We start from the raw sequence: 12428 nt of genomic DNA on the forward strand, positions 1-12428 counted from the left end.
AATGTTCTACTTTCAAACTGCTGGGTTGGCAGAAGCTAGGACAGAGCAACAGGAGCTAACCACCGTCATGTGGATTTGAACCACTGACCTTCCAATTGGCAAGCCCAAAAGGCTCAGTGGTTTAATCCATAGCACTGCCTGCATCCCACTAAACCTATGAGTAGATGGGTGGTCATTTATTATTTAGGGAGGGGATAAAGTGTGTCTGGTGCCTTAAATATTTGTAGAATTCTATGTGTGCCCAAAGACCTCCCCTTCCCAAATTGGCAGCCTCTGATCTAGTGGAGCATATTTTCATCATACTGATGTAAGATGGCAGCTTTCAGCAAAATGTCCACCCTATGTATTAAAGGGGGGGGGGAGAGTCATAACCCTACACTCATTTATTTGGGAAGAAGTCCTATTGAGCTCAATGAGGCTTCCTTCAGAGTAAACACTATTAGATACTGATTGCCTTACTTAGTATACATAAGTAAGTAGACGAAGCATCTTGTTTTTTCAATATTAGGAAGGACAAACTACCACCTCTCATTTAAAAATGGCTAGTAAAAGTTTGGAAAAACTAGAAACACATAGGCTCAAAGAATTGGTTCAACCGTGTGATGGAATACAAAGAAAAGAGAGGAAATCAGATGTGGATAGCTCCTGTTGATTTACTATGTGAATAGATAGGTATGATATGGATATTGACAAACATAATAGGTTCTCCATATGCTAAGTGTATATTACCAAAATAATATTGATTCGTGAATATGGAAGGATATTTGTTAATTGCAGAAAATTTACATACCACTTGTTTGTAAAAAAAACCCCTCCACACTTAGAAAACGATAAAAATTATCTGTGAAAACAGTTAGAAACAATGATTTAAAGCATTAAAAATAATTAAAATGAACAATAAGCAAAAACCAGCTTAAAACACATGTCAACATTCTGCATAGCTGGATGGGTAAGCCTAAACAAAAATATTTTTTACCAGGCACCAAAAAGTGTACAGTGAAGACACCTGAGGGAGTTCTGAAGTGTGTGGATGCTGACTACACACACACACACACACACACACACACACACACACACAGTGGTACCTTGGGTTATGAACTTAATTCATTCCAGAGGTCTGTTCTTAACCCGAAACCATTCTTTAAACTGAGGCGTGCTTTTGCTAATGGGGTCTTGCGCCTCTGGCGCGTGATTTCTGTTCTCATCCTGGGGCAAAGTTCTTAACCCAAGGTACTACTTCCGGGTTAGTAGAGTTTCTAACCCGAAGTGTTTGTAACCTGAGGTACCAGTGTGTGTGTGTGTGTGTGTGTGTATGAGATAGAGAAATGTGGTTTAAAAATATATTTAATTGTTAACTCAGTGTTATCTAATATTACATTATTTAAAGAAAGCTAAGCAAAAATCCCACCAGTAATCCCACCCAACCACCACCAATTCTAACTGCTGTGAAAAGCTTGCCCTGTTGAATCTCCAACTACCAGGCAGTTGCTAAGGACATAGGAGATTTCCCAGCAGATAAAAGGCATAAACCACAGCTTGGCCAGTATGCAAGTGCAGAAACAGTGGACGAGACTGAAGCAAAATGGAAATCTTGCTATTGTAGCACATGCCTTCTGAGTCATAAACTATGACAAAAGGACACTGCAGTCTGTGTGCTGTCCTCTCCCCTCCCCCTGGCCAATAACTTTGCCTGCTTCATGCTCTCCTTTCCCAATTAGTGGAGTGTGTGGACATGAGTGAACATCTTCCCCCAGCTTCAAAAATAGCAGGAGCTCACCGAGAAAGAACAAGCCTGTGTCATTTTCACAGATAGTGTTTAAGATGTAATCAAGCGGGAATCGCTACAGGGACACCTGCAAAGAATCTTGCCCCACTTCCCCTCCCCTTTCCTTGTTCTTTCCTGGCAAGGAGCCTTTGCCTTGTTTGCCAGCTCTTTTCACCAAGGAGGGCAGCTGCAAATGAGAATCATCTTCATCAGAACACACTTCAAAGCTCTAATGTAGAAGAGGTTTCCTTCCCCCTCCCATTTCCTCCTTCCTAAATCAACTGTTTAACGCTTTAATAGAAGAACACTTTGTTAAATGGCCTGGGTTTTTTCCTCCTCCCCAGAACAGCTCACAAAGACGTTTGCAAGAAGCTCCTAAAAATGTTCTGCCAGCATGGGATGGTTGGAAATACTATGGAAAGAATAAACACAATAATGGAAAACGTATTTTCACAGCAACGCCTACAATGAGAAGCCCCATTGAACTCCTAGGATTGTTTGCATAGTTTCCTATCTTAACTACAGATGGACTTCACTGCCTTCATATCTTCAGCAGGAAGTGGGAAGGGGGGAGTTCATGTCATAATACTAGACTCAGGATTTCTATGTACACAACTTTGCATACCACCCAACTTTTGGAGACCCAAAATCAGTATGTGTGTCTTCTGGGACATGCTCCTAGGCAAGTCACATTACCTGTGCTTTGCTCTCATCCCCAAAAAAGTGATTTTTTTTGGGGGGGGGGTGAGAGTGCAGACCAAGAGCACGCGAGATAATGGCACCCAAAATGGCCACTGCAATTTCACACAAAGAAACGTGATATCTCGCTTTTTTTTATGGGGCACTTGGCAGGAATGACTGTGTGCTTGATGAAAGATGGCTTAGGTGTCACAAGAGCTTTCTCCCCAGTTTGAGCACAGGGGCAGCCACAGAAATGCAAACTACAGACCCCTAAATACTATGGTTCCAGTCCAGCTCTACTTATGTGTGTAATATGTCATGTACCTGGATAGGAATGCACACTTCAGAATCAGCACCAGGTTTAAGGAGATGCCTTGCAAAATCTTGTGTTCAGATGAATAGCTAAAGCTTGGCCAAGACCCTTGGAACTCTCCCCAGGCCAAAGCCCTCACCAGCCCTACTTTGCAGCACCTCACTGGGTGCTTTTGCCTGGCTAGAACATATCCTTGAACTCTGATAATGCCTCTTGCTTGCCTGGATGGAGACAAGCAACATGTCCCACTCTACCTACTGCTTCTCACTTCACCCACTCCTGGCATATGCTCTCTCCCCAAATGGATGCCCAAAAGGAACTGAATAAAGGTCACCAGCCCAAATGTACTTCATGGATGGCTGTAGGAAGGGGACCCAGAATATTTCCTCAGGATCTGGAACCCTGAATAGTTGAGATTCCAGGGAAGTCTTCATGTCCCTTCTGCCCTTAAGGACATCTTTCTATTTGCTATTTCAAAAGCAAGGTATGCATAAAGGAACTTGCAAAAAAAACCTCTCCGTAGATTTTGCTCTTAGCCTTTTTACCTAGTTCATCCAAAAAACACCTGTAAAAAATATTTTTTAAGCTGGCACAGGATCCTTAAAATAAACCCACCAGCCCCTCCACCCAAAGATCAGTGCACATTTTCAGGCTTCCATGTCACTGAAACAAATGTTAACTCCATCGGCAGGCATTCTGCTGACAAATAGCAAAGTTCTGAGTCACAGAGAGAAATGCCACAGCCCACACAAGCCTAAATAGAATGCCAAGTGTCAAGGATGACTTATCTTATTTATAGCTGCAGCCCACTTTTGATTAAAAAAAAAGCAAAAGGAAGTCCTGATACTCCGTGAATTACAAGGCTCAGAGAAATAGCTTGTTTGCTTGATGCGTAGGTCTTTTAAAATGTATTTCAAAACAGGTATGCATCAGATTCCACTTTGCGTTCCCGAAGTGCCAGATAAATTATATTCCAGCAAGAAGATTCCATTTATATAATTGCAGATTCAAAAATAACTGGTGGCTCAATATTATACAGCCCTAATCTAATATCCATCACCATCACTACTTGTACCAGGAGAGCACAAGCTGAGGACCACATTCCCTCATGGACAGTCTTCTGAGGACCAGACCCAAGTGGTAGATGGAGACAAAAGGGAGTGCAGCACAGTAACTTTTGCACAGTAACCACACAACAGAGGTTCTCTCTCTCTCTCTCTCCCTCTCTCCAGGAAAGCAGTAGATATTATCACAGTTCAGTAGCATATACCAGCCAAACAAACAAACCCAAGGAGGATGTGGAGCACAGCAGGTAACGATTGTAGCTAGGAGGAATCCCAAGGCCCAGATGCAGAGGGCTGTAGAGTTACATTCACCAGCTGGCCTGGCTGCATGCACACTATACCTGTAAAGCACATTTAAAGCATGGTGTTAATGATTTAAGTGGGGGACACTCCCCCTAAACTCTAGAGATTTATAAATGCTAGGATTTTGGTTATTTATGACATGAAGGAAGAATGCAACCTGCAAAGGAATTCCTGGGCTAGTTTATGCAGAACAAGCTGAGCTACGGCTATCAAAAGAATGATTGAGGGACATTAACAATACAGGAGAACTCCTTCCCCCTTGTCCCAGGTGTGACCAGAGACTAGGGATATGGAAGGTTGACAGGGTAACTGCTCTGGGGTGGGTGGGCAAGGGTTGCTGGGAGGAAGAAGCAGGAAGAAGAGCTGAGATCCACCTTGGGTGGGCAGCCAGGCAGAAGGTTGCCTGCACTGCCGTGAGGTACCAGCAGCTCTGGAAAGGCCTATGCTGTAAGATCCAGACTCCCTCCATGCAGACTGAAGGTGTAAATAGGTGAATAAACCATATTTCTTAAAGTCACGACCGTCTCCACTGTGTCTTCAATTCTTCAAAGGAGCACAGACGCTGTGTGAGTGCCTGGGACCCCACGGATTCTTGCCACCGCTCGGCAGAGAGAGGGGCAGGCACCCAGCTTTTGTAACAATATTTTCTGGCTGCCCTTAAAGAATTCTGGTCACTGTTGTTTGCTAAGGGTTTCTGGGAATTGTAACTATGTGAGGGGTAAATTACAGTGCCTGGGATTCCAAGAATGTGAGAGAGTTGGCTTGAGGGGGCCCCACACATTTGTTGTCTCACACAGAACCCCTTTCCTTTCTTTTCCTTAATGGCTTATTACCTCAATACAGGAAGCTAGCTTGGCTCATATTTTAACACTTGCTGGATCCTGTGTTTAGAAGAATCTTGCATACAGCCTACTTCCTCCCCCACAAATTGGTAACATTACTATTTGATCCAAATGAATTCAGCAGGAAGGGCTCGTTTGTGTTTAATGATAATATCATTAGAAGGGACAATAAAAAAGGAGCCAATGGGAATGAATAACCCACATTATCAGAGTCTCTTTTCTGTAGAAATATGCTTTGCTGAAGCACAATAAATTACCTGCAAAGCCTTATGCAATGATGTTTTATTGCATTTGAAGGTAAAAATGGCATTGCGATCATTTTCCCCCTATAGAGTTCTGACAAATGATGAATATAAAAAGAATAAAATATGCAATGTGATAATGTCACCACATTTGACTTATCTTGCATGAAAAGGTCAGAACCAGAGCATCTTAAAAGATTCAAATGAAGTCCCAATGTATATAATTCATTGGTGACTTGGTCATACTAAAAGGTTACTGGTTCATGGAGACAGAGTGGGGTGGGGTTGAGGTGAAAACAGTCTTTGCCTCTCTGACAGAAAAGGGCATATTTATCACAAAGGATACTCCTCTAGCAGGATTCTCAGTATACTCCATTCCTAGAAAATGTGAATAAGAAACAATTTCACAGCCACAAGAAAAGCTCAGTAAAACCTCCACATGCCCCTTTTGCACTGTGATGATTCCAAGTTCAGCATATCTAAGAAAGGTCTGGAACTGTTCAGAGTCATCTAAATGGCAACCCTGGTGGTGATGCTGAGAAGGTTTTCTTCTTTTTTAAATGGGGGGGATAATAGTTAAAACATGCATAGTATAAATCCAGACAAGTCATGGTTCCCCTGTTATAAACAAGGTGCCCCCTTTGTGCCTCCCATATGACAGTTCAGAGAGGGAGCCAATCTCTCAGCATGGAGAAGCCCAGAAAACTGACTTCAGCTAGTTATGTCCTGGCCTTAGCTGGTTTCACCCCAGGATCCCATCAGCTCTTAGAGTTGAGGGAGGACTTGAGAGAGAACATACCCCCTTTGGTTCACTCCTGGATTATAAATCCAGGTGTAGAATGTGGCTTTGGCATTGCCATCACCAACATCCCCACCCTGGACGGAGCACAACTGGCATTCTGTTGTGAGGTTTAAAAATTCACCAGTAGAAGTGGCTGTATGTGAACAGTGATAGAGCTTCAGTCTGCCACAATTTTGGTTATGGCTCAGGAAAGGAACAGGGCAGGATCCATTGACCACTGGTGAATTCCCATAAAGGAATGGCACTATAGCCTTAGCCCCATATGCTGTGGGGGGCTAGAACTGGCTTCCACACACACATTTTGCTGGGGTGGGGAGCAAAGGAACAATTCCTAGAATGATGGCTCTAAAAATCAGGCCAAATCTTTAAGGTTGTCCCAGTATGCAGGCTCAAAGGAGACATCGGTCAGCAGGCTGGCTGCTAGAAGATTGTATCCTTGCACTATGTCACATCCAACTCTAATAAACTCTAATCCAGAAACATTGTGGCCATTTTTAACCCACATCAGTCTCTTTTTGTTGTTTAGTTCTGCCAATTATCTTGAGTTGTATTCATTTTAAGCAGAGCCTGTCAAAGTGTGTATCTAGAACACAATGCATTCCGTCTTGTTTTCCTGAAGTTGCATTGTTTATCACATCCTTCCCCCAAAAAGGAAGGATTTATATTTTGTAACTGTCAAATTATTACCAGCTATCCTAACAATACCCAAACAAAATGTCTCAAGGCTCTCTGATGGAGAAGCAACTAAATGCTTAGATCTAAACACTTTTCTTTTATGAAAATTGTGGGGGGAAATGTTTGTTGCTGCTGGCAATTGAAATCTGCAGACTGGTAATCACATTGCTTCCTAGTGAGGAATATATACATAACGCACACACATGCACATTGTCAATAAAATCCAACATGTCAAATTAGGATGACAAAATACACAATCACATTAATGAGCATCAGCTTGTCGGCATGGCTTGAGATTTGGGATGAGTAAATCACTACAATTGGTGAGGACAGCTTTTAAAAATATTTTATGGTAGTGGTAACCCATGACTGCCATTAAACCTGGTGAGAGCAGGAAAGGAATTTATGAATACCAAAATGCAGTACAGTTTCACACCACCAATAATAATGCAAAGGTTAATGTGGTTTAAAAGGTTAAACCAGACATTAAAAACAGGGATATAAAGGTATTCTGTAACATTCACTAACATTCAAATCCGTGCAGGTATAACTGGAAATTCTGTGTCAAAAGGTTAGAGCTAATACTTCTTCATTAAATTAAGCAGAAGATTGAAACACTGGGGAGGGGGAGGGGTGTTATCTATGTTCACCTTAAAGAGAAAACAGGCATTGATGAAGTGGCTTTGTACTGTACATACATTACCTGTTTAAGGCAATGGATATTGCTGTGTCACTATCAAAGGACTGCATTTGCCTCTTCTCCTTAATATGGTTGCCCACCACCCCAATCTTCAAGTGGTGTGAGATTGCAGGAATTCCAGTCACTCACCTAGGGTCTGTGTTTCCTTATGGGAATGAGGTACAATGGAGACTATGGTGTCTTTATGATATATGGTTTATTTAAACATATATACAACCTCAGCCTGTGTTGGAGGGGTTCACCACATTAACATCCTCGAAGGGTCCTGCTTCTCTCATAGAAGCAGCCTTTGATTCAAAACAGACATCAACTATGGCCTTTTCTCTACCTTCCCAGCCTGCAGGTTCTTCCTCTCAGTCACATCACAGCCAACTCTAACCTCAATATTCCTGTTTTGTCCTACTAGCAATCTAAGAGAGAGAAGAGGGGCCCCACCTACTTGCCCTATGGCACAGAGCCTCTTCTCCATTGCTTTCATAATGGCTCCTTGCCTTCCCTTTGTTATCTTAATGGCCCATTACCCAGGCAATTAACTCAAGAGGAAGCTAGCCTGCCTTATATTTTAACCCTTGTTGAAATTCGGGAGGCTTGATTAAGTTTTAACACTTACTGGGTCCAGGAATTTAGGCACCCTCAAACTCATAACAATATTAAGTTTTGCATGATCTATGGATCTATGAATCATACAGATAGCTCAACTGGTAGAGCATAAGGCCCCTTAATCTCAGGGTCGTAGGTTCAAAATCCATGTTGGGGAAAAGATTCCTGCCTTCTAGGACCTTTCCAGCAAGATGGCTCTTGTGGGCGTTTCCAACTCTGCAATTTTATGATTCTATAAACCACCTTAGATGTGAGTCCTGGAAGAACTGCTCCCTGAAACATGGTGTTTTGATGCTAGAAGAGGATGGAACTGAACTGGACCAAAATCTACAGGAACCTGAGCCAGTTTGTTAGCTATCATAAACCAGCATTGGACCCAAACTGGAGCTGAATCTGCCTGAAATGGCCTTTGGTGGCAAGCAAGCAATAGCAAGAATACAAAATTCTGTCCTACAGAATCCAGAAACTCCAACATTCTTAGAAGATGAAATATGTGTGTTATAAGCTGCTACTCCTGCAGTTCAAACTGTGCAGCAGATTCTTTTCTGACTTTGAATTCAGGTGAGCGTATCTCTGAATAACATAATGGATTATATGGGGAACATTTGAAGGCTGCTAGGAATGCTTTATCTGGAAAAAGCCTTTAAACTATTGTTGAAGAACATGGATCTACACAAGCACTTTTTCTTCACTATATTTAACCTCTATAAAGCCAGCACATAATGGAAATCGCAAAGCATTTATCTCTGTTTTTAAGCACTTTTAGACTGTGGGCTAGAAGACTGTAGGGCTTGTTCTGACATGCCAATGGATTTCTCTTAACTGCAAACGATCTTGCAGATTTTTCGCTGTTGGAATTTCTCTGTATGTAATTCAGAAGGGCCAAATTGCCAGCCTCAGCATTTAACTTGTCCACCAAAAGATAATGCTAATCAGGTCCTAGCCTCTGGCAGGCAATGCTGCAAGGAAAGTGCTGCTCACAAAATGGAGTAATTTGTGTCTGTATATCTCGACTAGTTCAAATGCACCATTCTACAGTATCCGAGCACTCAGCACAGAAGGTCACATTGAACTAACAGGCTTGTCTCTCTTCTTTTCATCCAATATAGCTTCAAGAACTAAATAAAGTATTTGTACTCTTCACCCCATTTTTTAAAAATATATATATAGCCACTATCTTATTGTAAGGCTAATATGACTGTGATTTCTGTTGTTATGTAGATGGGGAAGAGGTAAATTTGGGAGATGGCTCTAGAAATAGCCAAATGAAATAATTTGCATAAGTTACAAATATACTACCGAATCTTAACAATAATTTAATTACTTCTATCATAATTTTTACAGTGCTTTCAATAAAGTGTGTTTAATCCTTCTGTGGTAGATGAGGTTTTTATCAAATTCAGCAAAAGTCCCCACTTAAATGTCTGGGAATCTTGAAGATATTGCATGGGAAGGACTTCATGCCATTTACAATGTACCAGAATGTGAAGGATTAATACTAAAAGGGCATCACAGAATGAGCCAAGCAGACCTAAACCCTAATATATCCACAGATAACCTAAACTATAACTATTCTTATTTTGGTGCCAAAAATAGCATCATTCAAAAACCAAAATATTTCATTTATCCATATAAAACGAGAAATGTAAGCATCGTATCATAAACTCCAATACAAATAGTCAATTAAGGGCTCAAGAACATTGTGAAATGTACTTATTAGGTATTGTTGGTTATTTTATTTATAAGAAGTTTGTGTAAGCGAGAGAAAAAATATAAGCTTGAACTTTGTTAACAACTGGAATTTAAAATCTCAAACAGGCTCATTTTTAATAGAATTTGGTGCACAGCCTTCAAAATCTCTTTTACAATAAGTGAGTTTTGTTGACATATATCCCACACTATTTTATACCATTGCAAAATGTTAACTGGTTGGTCTGATTTCCAAATCATTGTTATAGTGAATCAGGATGCAATGATCATAGCTATTGCAGGTTCTAAATCATGGGTAGTCAAACTAAGGCCCAAGGGCCGGATCCAGCCCAATCGCCTTCTAAATCTGGCCCATGGGCAGTCCATAAACCAGCATGTTTTTACATGAATAGAATGTGTGCTTGTATTTAAAATGCATCTCTGGGTTATTTGTGGGGCATAGGAATTTGTTCATTCCCCCCCCCAAAAAAAATATAGTCCACCCCCACCCCCCGTCAAGGTCTGAGGGACAGTGGACCGGCCCCCTGCTGAAAAAGTTTGCTGACCCCTGTTAAATTCTCATTTACTCTGCCTGTATCTGGTTTCTAACCACTGCCATAGTTTCAGTGGTGCAAAAGCTGAAAAGCCTGCAACATTGGCTTGGCCCGCTGACTCATTCCCATGCAAGGGACAGCTTAAATCCTCTTTCCCAGTGTAAACAGCAACAGAAGCTTTGGCAGAGCCCTTGAATTTATGCACCTCAGCTGTTCCCTACCCTGTGTGTTTCTTTGCTTGTGCATGAGTGCCGCTGAGGTGCATAATAAGATGAGAGCTCTGCTGAAACAACTCTTGCTGCTCAGACTGAAGGGAGAGGGTGTTTTAAGAGTAGTTGGACTGTGTCACAGAGCTTTGGAATAAGTGGCTAAGATGCATGATAGTTGGGCCAAGTGGGAGCCACCTTAGCTCTTGACAGGCATCTGTCAAAGGTGTTACATCGATGACAACAAAATGTCACTCTGTGTTAGCATTTGCACTCCATTTGCTAGAAAACATATTTTACAAAGAATAAATTGTACTGGGGGAAAAGAAAACATATGCAGCAGCTGCAAAGCAGGTGACTCCAATCAAGGTCACAGAAACGCTGAATCATTGCCTTGCTAATTTGTTTTTTAAACGTGAGTTGGGGGGGTTGGAAGTTGGCTGGTTGTTTTGCCATTGTTTTGTTGGCAGAGAATATGGGAGCGTGAAGACTTCAAGCAGACGCTGTCCGGATGAGTTTGTGAGGGCAGGCAAGCGATTAAACTTATGCACTGCTATGAAGAAGTTTTGAAAGAAAAAGGACTAAACCCTCTCTTGGGCTCAAGGGAGGGAAACACATTGCATTGGACTTAATACCGCATTGGCCCGAATAGAAGCCACATTCACCCACAAAAAAATTCCGACCATGAAAAGTTAAAGTGCAGCTTATATTCACGACCTTACGGTATGCAGCCAGGAGGGCAGGGCAAACAGTGCCAGGAGCATGGCAAAGCTGCACCCGCCCCAGGTGTAGTTCCTTGTCCTTTCCCCCCGGCCGGGAAGGGAGAGGGGAAGGGGAAAGGCCGCCAGCAACGCAGTACCCCTCCCCCACCCCAGTATACAGCCAGGAGCAGCGAGGAAGGAAGCGGCTTATATTCAGGATTTTTTTTCTTTTTCTCTCCCCCTCCGCCAAATTTTAAAGGTGCAGCTTATATTCAGGTGCGGCTTATATTCGGGTCAACACGGTATATATGAATAATACAAATTGCTCAATTGTTGCCATCCTGACAAGTAAAGATTCGTCTTCAAGTCTCATGTGTGCAGTCTGCTTCATCACTGAAGTTTGAGGGTGAAACACTCTGGACATAAAGGTAAAAAGACCCCTGAGGGGACGACTCTGGGGTTGTGGTGCTCATCTCGCTTTATTGGCTGAGGGAGCCGGTGTACAGCTTCTGGGTCATGTGGCCAGCATGACTAAGCTGCTTCTGGCTAACCAGAGCAGCGCACGGAAACGCCGTTTGCCTTCCCACTGGAGCAGTACCTATTTATCTACTTGCACTTTGACGTGCTTTCAAACTGCTAGGTTGGCAGGAGCAGGGACCAAGCAATGGGAGCTCACCCCATCACAGGGATTCAAACCACCGACCTCCTGATCGCAAGCCCTCAGCTCTGTGGTTTAGACCACAGCGCCACCAGACTCCCACTCTGGACAGAGGTTGCTATTTACCAGTTAGTAAATAATCAGACCATTAGTATTGTCTATTCTGACTGGCAGCAGCTCTCTAGGATTGCAGGCAGAAGCCTCCTCCAAACCTACCTAGAGAAGCCAGGAATTGAACTTGAGTCCTTTTGCGTACTTCACCACTGAGCCATGGCCCTCTGCAGCTTGTGAGGTAGAAGGTGGCAGCTGCTGAGAACCAAGAGAAGCCCACAAAAAGTCACCCAGCTTCTAATAACAGCAGACTAATGCTGTTCATTTATTTTAATACACACCCTATAATCAAGCAGCCATTTATCCAGAACAGAAATAGCAACCAGGATCCCCGACTCCCTGCTTCTGCCTCTGGGTGGCCCTTCCTACAGCAATTAACTCTTTGCATTCTCCCTACTGTTGCATGCAGTTCACCACAAAGCACTGTTTGCTGCCAGTACCAAGAGCATTGCTGCTGCCAGTATCTGTTGCACTATAAGAAGAACATTATATCAAAAAATGGGGGGGGGGGTGTCAACACTG

The sequence above is a fragment of the Podarcis liolepis genome (genome assembly GCF_965112155.1).
Source record: "Podarcis liolepis genome assembly, chromosome: 4".
In the NCBI taxonomy this organism is placed as follows: domain Eukaryota; kingdom Metazoa; phylum Chordata; class Lepidosauria; order Squamata; family Lacertidae; genus Podarcis; species Podarcis liolepis.